Source organism: Rana temporaria, chromosome 9 (genome assembly GCF_905171775.1).
Source record: "Rana temporaria chromosome 9, aRanTem1.1, whole genome shotgun sequence".
Taxonomy (NCBI): Eukaryota; Metazoa; Chordata; class Amphibia; order Anura; family Ranidae; genus Rana; species Rana temporaria.
Genome location: NC_053497.1, coordinates 53,782,094 through 53,796,111, shown reverse-complemented (window position 1 = coordinate 53,796,111; position 14,018 = coordinate 53,782,094). Strand labels below are relative to the sequence as shown.

Sequence of the window (14,018 nt, the reverse complement as noted above, 5' to 3'; positions counted from 1 at the left end):
TTTTTTTTGGCCTAGTCTGCGGCGTCCGGCCTCGCGGCCTTTTCCCAGGATCGTGGCGTGCTGCAGGCATTTTTTTTTTTTTAGGCGAGGCTTCGGCCTAGTCTGCGGAGTGCCGGTCCTATGGGGAAAAAAAAAGAAAGGGGGGGAAAAAAAAATCGATTTGGTCAAAATCTGAATTGATTTGCCCTTGCAACTCGATTCAGATTTAAATACATTTTTTTCCCCAGCCCTACCAGAAAGCATGGTGGACGGGAAGGTGCATTGTTCTGACAGATACTGCAGAAATGCCTCCAATCCCAGATGTCTTCAGTAAGCGAGGCAGTAACTTTAAACCCGGGGCAAGCTGGACATTGAGATAGCATGCATCTTCTTTTTTTTTTTTTTGGGGGGGGGGGGGGGCGGTGTTGAGTGTTAAGTCCATTGTTGAAAGCAGAGTTACACTTTAAATTCCACATTTTGGAGTTGGTCATTGTAAGTCTGGGTGCACAGAGATGATTTTTGGTAATACAATTGTGCTACTAAAGTTGCCTTTGATTAATGGCAAGTGCTAAAAACAGCAGCAGCAATTGATCGCACCTTTTATGCTACGTACACATGATCGGACATTCCGACAACAAAACCGTGGATTTTTTCACGTTTTTTTTCACGTTTTTTTTTCACGTTTTTTTCTACGGAATGTTGGCTCAAACTCGCAATGCATACACACGGTCACGAACGTCAAGAACGTGGTGACGTACAGCACTACAACGAGCCGAGAAAAATGAAGTTCAATGATTCTGAGCATGCGTAGGATTTTTTGCGCGTCGGAATTTCCAACAAGAACTTTTGTTCTCGGAAAAATAGAAAACAAGCTCTCAAACATTTGTTGTCGGAAATTCCAACAGCAAATGTCCGATGGAGCATACACACGGTCGGACTATCCGACCAAAATCTCACATCAAACATTTGTTGTCGGAAATTCCGACCGTGTGTACGCGGCATAAGAGTACTATTTTTCTGATCTGTAGCTATCCTTTCCTAGTGATTAATCAGAGATTTTTTTGCACGCTTCCAAAAATCATCCATGTGCACCCAGCCTTTACAATATTAAAATGGTGATGATGAACTCTGGGCAATATAACTCCCCCCCCCCCCCCCCCCCAATTGCCACTAATAACACCTAAGCTAAATGCCCCTTTTACATATATCCAAATCTATAGTCATGAGATATGCCAGGTCCCAAGCACGCTATCTTCTTTGCTGCAGAGGGTTAATGAACAAAAAATTAGGGCTTTTAGTCCCTTCACTCAGTTTGAAGAGAAACCTATTAAACAGGTGACGTATTATTAGAACACTAGAGAGAGAGAATGTGTAACCAGGTCATTAGGGTTGTAGTATTGTAGATGATGACATTTTTAGAAAGATTAAAGCTCACTTAATAATAGCTGAGGTTATAGATGCCAAACCAGTTGGATCGGCTAGTAAAATTGGCGTGGTGAATATCTGTAGCCATTAGGGCTGATGTGTGTATGTAGTGATTAAAGATAAGTAATAACATTTTATAGGATCATATTTTATAGTGAATCTAAAGCCCAAACTTTTTTCTCATTTCAGATAGATTAGGAAATTGTTAGGACTTTTTTTTTTTTTTGACAACTGTATGACATTGGGAAGATTTTCATAATTTCCTGTCCTACAAACACAACTGGAGGAGAAATAAAACCTCTCCAGAATGAGGGAAATCCCACTTAAACAGCTGTTACAATAACTAGTATAGGGATGCCACCTTCTCAAAGTCAAAACCGAACGCTTTAGCGGCGCACAGCAACTTTTTTTTTTTTTTTTATAGTGTAAATTATATAAATATTTTGCTACTAAATAACATTCCTAATCATGAGTCCACAGATTTCCACTTTTACATCTGAACTTGCAGAGTTCCCTTTCACTGTAAGGGGGGACTCTGTAGACTCTGTAAGGGAGAACTTTGGGGACTCTAACATAAGGGATGCTCTGGGAACCCTGATCTAAGGGGGAACCCAGAACTCTGATGTAAGGAGAGGACTCTGATGTAAGTGTGAACAATGTGGCCTCCTGGATTTAAAGGGGAACTCTGAAGTAAGGGGTGCTCTGAGAACCCAGATTTTCCTTGGTGTAATCACTCAGAGGCAGGAGAAAGAAGGTGGGAAGGGGGACGTGACAAATGGGGATGGATGGTGAGCTCACTCACCCCTTGGCAGTCAGCACCTCTCATCCAGATGTATCTGAGGTTGCTAGACTCCTTTTCTGAGGCACAGCGCCAGGGATTGGAGTGTGGGCAGACACAGAGGTGTGTGGGGGGGGGGGGGGGAGAGGTCAAGTGTGTGTCTCTCTCTCTCCCCCCCCATCTGTGTGTGTTTGGGGGGGATTGTGTAACGGACTCTGTTTAAGCAACTGCAGCCAGCAACCCTGCTGGGAGGCTACAGTCCAGTCTGAATAATGTGTCTGGGTTTCTGGCAGTCTGAAACCTGGACACATGATTCCAAACAGTCTGGGTGAATACCCTAAACTAGTATACCCATTACCACTGTCTTCCTGGAGAAGCTGATTTCCACAAACTACTGTAAAAACCTGACCAAATTATAAAAGCCTTGAAAATATATAGAACAACCTTGCAGTCTGGCATTCCTAATCTGACACAGAATACAAGTTCTATAAAATCTCCAGTGGTAAATGCATTGCCTTTTCTGATGCCTAGCTATTGGTTACTCGCCTAGTAAGTTCTAGCCCCCATTTACACCTTTACATACAAGCAGTGATGAATTGTGTGGGTGTTTTAGGGTTGCACCCATTTATTTTTAATAGACGATCCACACAGCAGAAAATGTGGATGCCCATCAACGCATTGCCCACACAGTAAATGCTTGTTCTGTTTGGAAAGAAAAAGGGTCATGTGCAAATTTTGATGCATTTAGGACCCATAGGAAATGGGTGTGCGTCAACACGGCAAGCAACGCATTACAGCTTGCAAACATGTATGAATATGAGGTTTTATCCTATGTAATCTTTTGTTTTTTTTACTATTTTACATGGAGGAGTCTGGTCTATATGTGCTGCAAAAATGTCTTCCCTTTTTTTTCTTTCTTTTTTTTTTTTTTCTTCTTCTAGGTTTGGAGTGTACAAAGTGAACTTTTTAACTATTTAAGCTTTTTTTATTTATATATTTTGTTATTTTTTATACATACATACATACATACATACATACATACATGTGTGTGTATTTTTTTTTATATATTATTTCCTTTTTAATAAATGGAAAGATGTATTGCGCACAAAAGAAAGTAGGACATGGCCTAATTTTTTTCCTATTGCATTCAGGTGTCTTTTTTTTTTTTTTTTTACGTGAAAATCCAGCTTTCCTCAGTTTTCCTCTTCCTCTATTTTTCTTTTTCTGAGAAGCAGCAAAATAGTTCTCTGCGGGGCACAGTTCCCTTCACCAGAGACCTAATAAGCCATGTGTGCTTCTGCACTATATTTGACATGGTTTACTGCAGGTGTACTGTGCCCGTCTGCCTCACCACCTGCTGCCATTAGAGCAAAGCCAAGCAAAGGTTCCTCTGTTGACACCATACCATTCCTTTCTTCCAATGTAAATAAGCAAAGGCTCACTAAGTGCTCTTTTGTTGCATATATAAGGTATCCGCTAATACATTAGCCATGCAACACAATCAGCCTTTTCTGGCATAGTGCATGGGATGTGGCCGGTCTTCCTTTCTTGTGGTTTATTGATTAGCCCAATTTTCCATAGGATTCGAGAGCAAATCTTTTAACTGTGAAATTTGTAGAAATAATGTCAATACATTTTAAAATTGATGGGTAAAACAGTGAGTTTGGACTAGTCCACTGATCAGTGGAAACATTAGGGTTCGAGTAGATTGGCAAATGCAGCTTTGAGATTAGACTGAGAAGCTTTGAGGTTTCTTGGCATGTACAGTTATCCTCCTTCTGACCAACACGTGGCTCCTTCTGAGCTGCATCACTTCCTAAAGCTGCTTTTGGATTCCTGTTGATGTGTATCAGGAGAAACGCAGTTTTGACGTGAGGCTAGATGGAGTAGATGGGGGGGAAAATGGAGCATGTCTAAGGCCTCTTGCACACTGGGGCGTTTTTCATGCGGTACAGCCCTAAAAATAGCGCTGCTATACCGCATGAAAAATCATGTCCTGTAGTGTTCAATGTGAAAGCCCGAAGGCTTTCACATTGAAGCGGTGCGCTAGCAGGAGCGCACCAAAAGTCCTGCTAGCCGCATCTGTTCACCGCTCCTATACCGCTCCTTCCCATTGAAATCAATGGGAAAGCACGGTAATACCGCCCGCAGGTATTAACCCTTTTTCGGCCACTAGCGGGGGTTTAAACCTCACCGCTGGCGCCCGAATATCGCGGTAAATACGACGGTATAGCCGCGCTACAAATAGCGCGGCTATACCGTCACCGCGGCTGCACGCCTCAGTGTGAAAGCAGCCTTAAGGCGTAATTTGCATGAGTTTGAGATTTCCAAGTTCCTTAGCATGTCCAGTTGACCTGCACTTGACTTTTTTCTCCAACTTCGTTCCAAGCTGATTTTTGGTTGCTGGGTATCGGAACAAAAGCAGTTCTAAAATGAACAGAAGCCCATGTACACAAGTCTGTAGCCATAGACACGGAATGTGTGTCAGGATCATTGTGTTAGGCTCCATGCACACGGGACACTTTTAGAACTGCTCCTAAATGATTTAAATTTGACAGATGGTAACCCACGTTTAAAACGTCAGTTTTGCCGCATTTACATGCTGCTCCTAAGGCCCTTTTCACACTGGGGCGCAAGGTGCGGTGGCGGTAAATTTACCATCAGAATTTGCGGCGTTATTCGGCTGCTAGCGGGGGTATTGCCGGCATCTTCAGAGGCGCTTTTCCGGTGGTATAGTCACGGTTTACCATTGCTTTCAATGGGAAAGAGTCCTGGAGGAGCGGTAAACGCACCACATGTGGCCCGCGGCGCCCTCCCAAATGGCCCGCCATGTCTTGCTCTGAGATGGCGGGTTGGCAAGCCCAGATCGCAGGCTCCCGACCCCCTATCTTTGAGCATTTGTGCGAAGAATGGGGTCATGTGGCGGGGCTAGCCTATCAGTGATCACGGTGGGGCTGGCCTTTCCGTAATCACGGCCAGGCTGGCCTATCTGCGATCGCGCTTGCTCCTGGAGTCCCGCCTCCACCTTTGTGAACACCGCTGCCTTCACCTCCTCCAGGCTCCCTCTCACCCCCGGACTGATAGAAGATACAAGTTGCAGGTGAGGGGGTGGATACGGTCTGGGGAGAGAGGGAGCAGCCAGAGTTAAAGCAATAAAAAAAAAAACCTGTCTGGTGTCAGTATAAGTGTAGTGGGCAGTGCAGTGTAGTAGTCAGAGCAGTGTAGTGGAAAGTGTAGTGAGTTGGATAGTGTAGTGGTCAGTGTAGGTGGACAGTGTAGGAATCGGGTAGTGTAGTGGACAGGTAGGTCAGTGTAGTGGTGGCAAGTATAGGAAGCAGGTAGGTTAGTGCAGTGGTCAGTGTAGGAATCGGGTATGTAGGTTAGTGCAGTGATCCATGTGGGAATCAGGCTGGTCAGGTAGGTCAGTGTAGAAATCAGATGGGTTAGTGCAGTGGTCAGTGTAGGAATCGGGTATGTAGGTTAGTGCAGTGATCAGTGTGGGAATCGGGCTGGTCAGTACTATTGTAGGAAGTGAAGGGACTCAGGGAGTGCTAAAAGTCCACAGGTTAGGGGGTGCAAATTACTTGCCTTGCCCCGGGCGCTAACAACCCATACGCCACTGATGCTCATTGTGGCCCGCGACCGGTTACCAAGTCGATAAAGTGGCCCTCGCTCCTCAAAAGGTTGGGCACCCCTGTTTTATGACCTTGTAGAGGAATTCTGTGATGTTATTCTATTTACCAAATGTGAGTACTCCACTCACTCCTGCTTTTTAATAAAACTTTTTACCAAGCTACCGCACTAGGCCACGTGCCTTTTTTTTTTTTTTCCTTGCTTTACTAGTGCTGCCTCCATTGAAAGGACAGGAAATGCAGTAAAACCTTGGTTTGAGAGCGTTTTGCAAGACTAGCAAAATTGTTTAATTTTGACTTGATATACAAGTGATGTCTTGATATACAAGTAGCGTCATGTCACAACTGAGTATAAAAGAGAAGAGAGGCGCCTTTAAGTGTAGCAATATGGTTATATTTAATGAAGGTACAACATTTAGCAACATATATTGAACACTTAGAGGCACCTCTCTTTTATACTCTGTAGCTCCTGCTGGATTTTGCTTCTAATCCCCTTGTGGAGGCTCCCATTTGTGAATGGACATTTTATGGTTACACAACCTGGTCACATTGCTATAATCTTATTATAAGGACTATAGACTAAAGGACCTATGAATAAATGGCTGTGGAACGAATCAGTTTCCATTATTTCTTATGGGGAAATTTGCTTTGATATACAAGTGCTTTGGCTTACAAGCATGTTTCTGGAACGAACTGCGCTCACAATCAAGATTTTACTGTGCGTGGAAATCGCCCCAGTGGGGACACCTCACTGAAAACAAATTGTCACTGCTGTCCAAACAGTTTTCAAAGCTAATAAAAAGGGCTTGACGTCAGGCTGTATTGACGTAGTAAGCATTGGGATTTTTAACCCCCAAAGCATGACAAGCAATAAGACCTTGGCTCCGCAGAAAGGTAGGCTCTGTGAACAACTACCATGATGGCCCTTGTTCATGTCCTGTTTTATGGTGGAACATCTTCCCATTCAGTATTTCTAAAGCGGATATTTGCTCTAACTTGTATATTTTCAGCTGCCTACCTGGCGGTGCCTCTCCTATGGCTTCCGAAAGTACATTAACACAACATTCACACTTAACATAGTTCTCAAAATGAAAAAGAGAAATCCAAAGCCATGGGTGCTTGCAATGCATGGAACAGTGGCGGCTCGCCCATAGAGGGCGCTGGAGCGCCGCCCCCTCTGGCTCCGCACTGCCACTGACTAATAACATAGATTCATTGCATTGCATGAATCTATGTTATTGCTGCCGCTGGTCTATTCAGATGGCCAGACATAGAGCGCCGGCCACCTGAATAACGGCAGCTGTTTGGCTGTACGGAAGTGTCTATCAGAGCCAGTGGCTCTGATAGGCTTTCCGAGTACAGCCCTCAGGCTGTAGTCGGCTTCCGAATGCTTATCCTCGGGACGTACCGGCGATGCGTTCCTTGAATAAGACTGACAGGCGTCTCAGCCAATCAGGTTCACCGGTTCTGGCTATCGGTAACCTGATTGGCTGAAGCGTCATTGAGGGTCGTGGATGGCTGACTCCAGTAAAGGTAAGTGCCGGGCAGGGGGGGGGGATTTTGAAGGGCACAGCGGCGACGAAGGGCACAGTGTGGCACAGTGGGGACAATGTGGCACAGTGGGGGCGTTTGATGGCACAGTGGTGACAATTGATGTGCACAGTGAGGCTGCAATTTTTTTTCTTTTTCGTTTGCGCCCCCTAAAAATTTTGGAATGATGCAAAATGAAGGAAAAATGTTCTGGACAGCCACACTCCAAAAATAAATTGCTTTTATTTTAAAATCAAAAAACACACAAAAAAGCATGCCACAGCAGACGGGGTAAAAAGCTGATGCGTTTCACACCAAACGTTAGTGCTTATTCATAGCTGTGGCATGCTTTTTTGTGTGTTTTTTATAAAAAAAAAAAAAAAGAAAAAAAGGGATTTATTTTTGGAGTGCGGCTGTCCAGAACGTTTTTCCTTCATTTTGTAACATAGTTCTCAATCTGTATTGGCTTTCTGGGATGCCTTTTTGGAGTCTTCGAAAAATAAATAAAAAATGATGTAGAACTGCAGCCAAGGCTTCTGACAATCTTGTGACATTTTATGAAATTCAGTAGATTGTTTTTAGATATGTGGAAATGCGCTTGACTCACTAGCTCGTGGCTTTAACCCCTTTTTTGTATTTCTCAAGGAAAACAAATGCTACCTAAGATTTAGTGTAGAGTCTCCTGGCTGAGGTCCATCTTGACCACTTCATCGGTGTGGGAGATTACCCATAATTCCCATCCTAAAATCTCTTCATTCCACAGTCATATAAGGAAATGAGTTGTTTTGGTCCTTTCCAGGATTCCTGCTGTTCTCTGAAAAATGTAAAACTGAATCCCAAAAGTATTTGCAGCCTGTAAAGATAAGTGTGAATTAATCATTGTTTTCTAGCAAAGTTTAACTTCTTGTCTACCGGGGTATGTTTGTCCCGGTATTCATGAGGTTAAAGGAAGTTCAAGGCAGAGATTGGTATGGATTTTTACAGCCAGCGATCAGTTTTCAGGTATGGCTTCATGCAAACTGGGTGTTAAAAGCATCACTTTAGGAGTGTCTGACTTTTTTTTTTTCTGCCTATAAATATTCCTCAATGTTGGCCTGTATCCGCGCACAGGTGTTTTACAGGCGCTTGGACCCCTTTCACACTGGGTCGCTTTGCAGGTGCTATAATGCTAAAAATATCGCCTGCAAAGCGACATAAAACAGCCGCCGCTGTGTCTCCAGTGTGAAGGCTTTCACACTGGAGCGGTGCGCTAGCAGGACGGTAAAGTCCTACTAGCAGCATCTTTGGAGCGGTGTGTATACCGCTCCTGCCCATTGAAATCAATGGGGCACCGCAGCTATACCTCCGGCAAAGCGCCCCTGCATTCAGTGGTTTCTTAACCCTTTCTCGGCCACCAGCGGGCGAATAGCGCCACAAAATTGACGGTTAAGCGCCGCTAAAAATAGTGGCGCTTTACCGCCGACCCCGCCCCAGTGTGAAAGGGACCTTAAGCCCTGTACACACGATCGGCTATCTGATGGAATCTAATCAGATGGATTTTTTCATCGGATATCCGATAAAGCTGACTTTCATCAGTCTTGTATACACACCATCGGTTAAAAATCCGATCCGATTTTTTTTCTATCGGTTTTTTAACCATAAGAAAAATTTAAAACCGGTTCTATTTTTTTTCTATCGATGGATAAAAATGGGACCCACACACGATCGGTTCATCCGATGATGAAAACGGACCGATGGACTGTTTTTAAGACGAACCGATCATGTGTACAGGGCTTAAGAGTCAGAAAACAAAAAACCCAATGCCATTGTGTTTAGGAGCAGCAGCAACACTGCTGAACACGTTTCACAAAAACACAGCTAAAGGCATGCTCTTGACGCTACTGGGGCCTAAAAGCTTTCACCTTTTACAAGGCTCTGTAATTTGTCAGGGTTGCTGCTTTCCAAAAAAAAAAAAAAAAATTATTTATTTATATATATATATATATATATATATATATATATATATATATATATATATATATATATATATATATATATATAATTATTTATGGGGGTTTTATTCCTAACAAAATTTTAACATATGTGTCAAATATTAGGACATTGACCCAGTAGAAAAGTGGGTAAAGTGTAACGCCATATTTTTTTTTTTCTAAATATTATTATTATTTATTTTTTTGTTTGTTTTTTTTGCCGAGTTTTGCTTTGCTCTGTGGGCATGTGTAAACTTGGGTCAATGCAGTCATAGTTTCATTGAAAAATAGTGTAATTTTAAATGCAACAAGTTCCTATGTTGGAGTGCCCCCACTCTGGATGAAGGCGCACAGGGGGCAACTTTGAATAGCAGCATTGCCAGTCTGGAGGGGAAAGGAGTGTTGGATGCACTAGCAAATTTAGATATACTAACAAATTGAAGCTGGACTCCAGCTAACCCTTTACAATAGGTTACAGCAATAGTTTTCTTTTCCTTTTAAGATAAATGTTTAACATTTGTAAGCACCCGTCAGCTTTAAATGGTTTGTCTCAACCTTGTAATTATGTCGGCAGGAGAGCTTGTTATGTTGAAAAACCACATACTGGAAGGATCACCAGGTGAAAATCTAGGAAAGAAAGCCTAAAAAACTAATAAAGCCACCAGATTGGAAAGTTGCAATATAAAGTTTTTTTCTGGGTTTAATATCATTTTAGGTACCTCTTGATTTCAACCTCTTGTATTCCTGAGACTCAAAAATGGAGAGGTAAAGGAAGGAGACAATCCAGTGTCCTGTAATTATTGCTGTTGGCAGAAAGAGGAGGAAAAGTGATGACCTCATCAGCATACTGCTGCTCAATCGCAGGCTGGGGGCTGGAGGGTAATCGGGCTGCACTGCGAATAGCAAAAAAACACAACAGATGAAGGGTTCTGTCTATGACTTAAAGCGGGAGCTCACCCTAAAAAAAATGTTTAACCTTAGATTGATGCTCATTTTGTCTAGGGGAATCGGCTAGTTTTTTTAAAATCGAAGCAGTACTTACCGTTTTAGAGAGCGATCTTCTCCGCCGCTTCCGGGTATGGTCTTCGGGACTGGGCGTTCCTATTTGATTGACGGTCGCATCCATCGCGTCGCGAGTTGCCGAAAGAAGCCGAACGTCGGTGCGGCTCTATATGGCGCCTGCGCACCGACGTTCGGCTACTTTCCCAAAATCGTGACGCGATGGATGCGACCGTCGGAAGCCTGTCAATCAAATAGGAACGCCCAGTCCTGCAGCCCATACCCGGAAGCGGCGGAGAAGATGCATCTCTAAAACGGTAAGCACAGCTTCGATTTAAAAAAAAACTAGCCGATTCCCCTAGACAAAATGAGCCTCAATCTAAGGTTAAAAATTTTCATTTTCGGGTGAACCTCCACTTTAATCCATTCAGAATAAAATAAGTTTAGCTAGAGATTCTGTTTTACTGGCTGTGGACAGGGCAGACGAAGTCAGAAAGGCAGATAACTTGTATTCTAACTTTACTGGTCCTTGAACTAGTCTGACATGTTGATGCATATTTACTCCCAGCCCTTGAGCTCTAGATCTGGCCTTTGCTAGCTAGCCTTTTATATAGGTAAAAAGCAAAGAGGCCATAGCCCAGGGCGACGCATAGACCTTCCTAGTTTTTACTTAGTAACGGACCTCCGCTTCCTGTCATGCATTAATGTTTACTAAACTTCACTGCCTCTTAGTCCGGATAACGCTTGGGAAGGGCAGTTCTGTCACCGCACTCTTACTCGGCTCTGCTTATAAAGGGAAAGACCAGAATTATTATTAACCTTAACCCTTTCACGCCTAAGCCTATTTCTGACATTTGTTGCTTACAAGTTAAAGTCGGTATTTTTTGCTAGAAAATTTCTTGGAAACCCCTAATAATAATAATAATAATAATAATAATACAAATTAATAATAATATATATTGGGTTGAAAAGACACAAGTCCACCTAGTTAAACCATTAAAAAAAAAAATTGTACAATCCCATATACCCAATTCTATACCCACAGTTGATACAGAGGAAGGCAAAAAAAAAAAGGCAAAGCATGATCCTTTACCTATAAATGTTAGTGCTCAGTTATATTATGTACATTTAGGAAAGAATCCAGGCCTTTCTTAAAGCAATCTACTGAGCTGGCCAGAACCACCTCTGCACGGGAGTCTATTCCACATTTTCACAGCTCTTACCGTGCAGAAACCTTTCCGTAGCTGGAGATGAAATCTCTTTTCCTCTAGACGTAAAAAAAATAAAAAGTACAATCCCATATACCCAATTCTATACCCACAGTTGATACAGAGGAAGGCAAAAAAAATGGCAAAGCATGATTCTTTACCTATAAATGTTAGTACTCGGTTATATTCTGTACATTTAGGAAAGTATCCAGACCTTTCTTAAAGCAATCTACTGAGCTGGCCAGAACCACCTCTGGAGGGAGTCTGTTCCACATTTTCACAGCTCTTACCGTGAAGAAACCTTTCCATAGCTGGAGATGAAATCTCTTTTCCTCTAGACGTAAAGAGTGCCTCCTGTGTTGACAGTAAAGTGAATACCGTAACTCAACACTAAGTTTACTATATGGACCCCTTATTTATTTGTACATGTTGATCATATCCCCCCTTAATCTCCTCAAGAGTGAATAAATTCCGTTCCTCTAATCTTTCCTCATAGCTGAGCTCCTCCATGCCGCTTTTCAGTTTGGTTGCCCTTCTCTGCACTTTCTCCAGTTCCCTGATATCCTTTTTGAGAACTGGTGCCCAAAACTGAACTGCATATTCCAGATGATGTCTTACTAATTATTTAAACAGGGGCAAAATTATATCTCTCCCTTTTTTTTTATATAAGTAAAATATTTTAAAAAATCTCAGAATCTCTTCTTTTCACTTAGAAGTTTTCAGATCGCCAAAATTGGCGATTTTTAAAATACTGTCATAAAAAAAAAAAAAATAGGATTTTACATCAGAGAGCTGATCAAAGCCAAAACCAGCTTCGGTCAGGTCTCGGCCTAGGCGGCGGGTGCACTGGCTGGTGGCTCAGGTCTCTGGTTAGACGGGAGGCCTGGGAAGAGCGGGGGGTGGACGGGTGTCCCCTCCCACTCCTTAGGTTAACAGCTGAGTGTTTTTGAGCTGCATCAGTTGTTATCACTAAATGGCCAACTGCCCACTCTAAAAAAAAATCTATACCGGGGTGATGCCTGCAGCTGTAGGCATCTTCCCAGTATAACCCCTTCAAGCCATGAATGCAAATGTTGCATGCGGTCAGCATAAAGAAGTTAAAATTCATACTTTGAATCTGTGTGCCACTGAATGGCATTCTTTGTTGCTCAATGGCATACTCAAAAGAAATACCACACTGAATATTTGAATTGGGATTTTAAAGTGTCACACCATTTACCATAAGAGGTCATTAGAAAACAAATCGAGATTTAAAGTTGATGTAAACCCGATTCATGAAATTTTAGCTGGGCACATATATCTGCAGTATTTTGTTATCTCTTTTCAATGAGATAAGTCTTATAGCTCTCTTCTGAACGGTTCCTCTGTTATCAGCCTGAGAAATACTGACATATATTTTTTTACTTTTTAGAACAAAGCAGCCAGAATCTTTTGTTAAAGGAGGTTGCTAAAATAGAGTAGCAGAGAGCAGCTCCTATTACAAAACAGCTCTGAGAGTTTCTGCCTATGATGAGAGGGGGTGTGTCTTTCCTCCAATCAGCAATTTTAGCCATCTTGGCTGTATGCTCAGACATCACACTCCTTGTTAACCAGGAAGAGAAAATCTAACAAAATCTGAACTTTCTAAACAGTATATAAATGTGAACACAGCAGATATATACATATAAAACCTATATAGGGAGATTTAGTTAATCTCTGTGTATCATCTGAGGCTGTTCACTTCCCTGGGTGTATGGAGGGTTTACATCCACTTCAACATTTTGTAGAATTGTACTTAAAATTCATAAAAATAGAAGCAATTATTGCCATTGATGGTACCACAACCATAAATTATTCCCATAAAAAAAAAAATATGGCCCGGATTCACAAAGCACTTACGCCGACGTATCTTACGCCGCGTAAGTGTAAATATGCGCCGTCGTATCCATGCGCCGTGCCCACAAACTGAGATACGCCTAAAAATAGGCTTATTCCGACCGACGTAACTTGCCTACGCCGGCGTATCAAGGGCGCATATTTACGCTGGACGCATCTGGCGCTCCCATTGATTTCCTATTCAAATATGGAAATGAGGGAGATACGTCGATTCACGAACGTACTTGCGCCCGGCGCATAATATACGTGGTTTGCGTAAGTCGTACGTCCGGCGTAAAGTTATTCCCCGTATATGAGGCGCAACCCATGCAAAGGTATGGACAAGGGAACTCAAGCCGTCGTATTTTACGTTGTACGTGAATATGGCTGGGCTTAGGTTACGTTCACGCCGTAGGCAGTGATCCGTTGTATCTTAGGCATTCGTTCCGACGTGATTCTGAGCATGCGCACTGGGATGCGTCCACGGGACGGCGCATGCGCCGTTCGTTATTCGTATCTGGCTGAGACTCAGCCCATCATTGCATGAGGTCACGCCTCACTTGCATGGCTCACGCCCACTTCCACTTACGACGACTTGCGCCTAAGAAACCCAGTGCAGATTTGGTGGCAAGTGCATTGTGAA

General features: G+C 42.9%; 1 protein-coding gene across 2 annotated transcripts in view; it reads left to right on the top strand.

Annotated features, from left to right (window-relative positions):
• The window catches only part of CLIC1 (chloride intracellular channel 1), a 79,543-nt gene that overhangs the window by 23,633 nt on the left and 41,892 nt on the right, over nt 1-14,018 (top strand). The window lies entirely within an intron of this gene.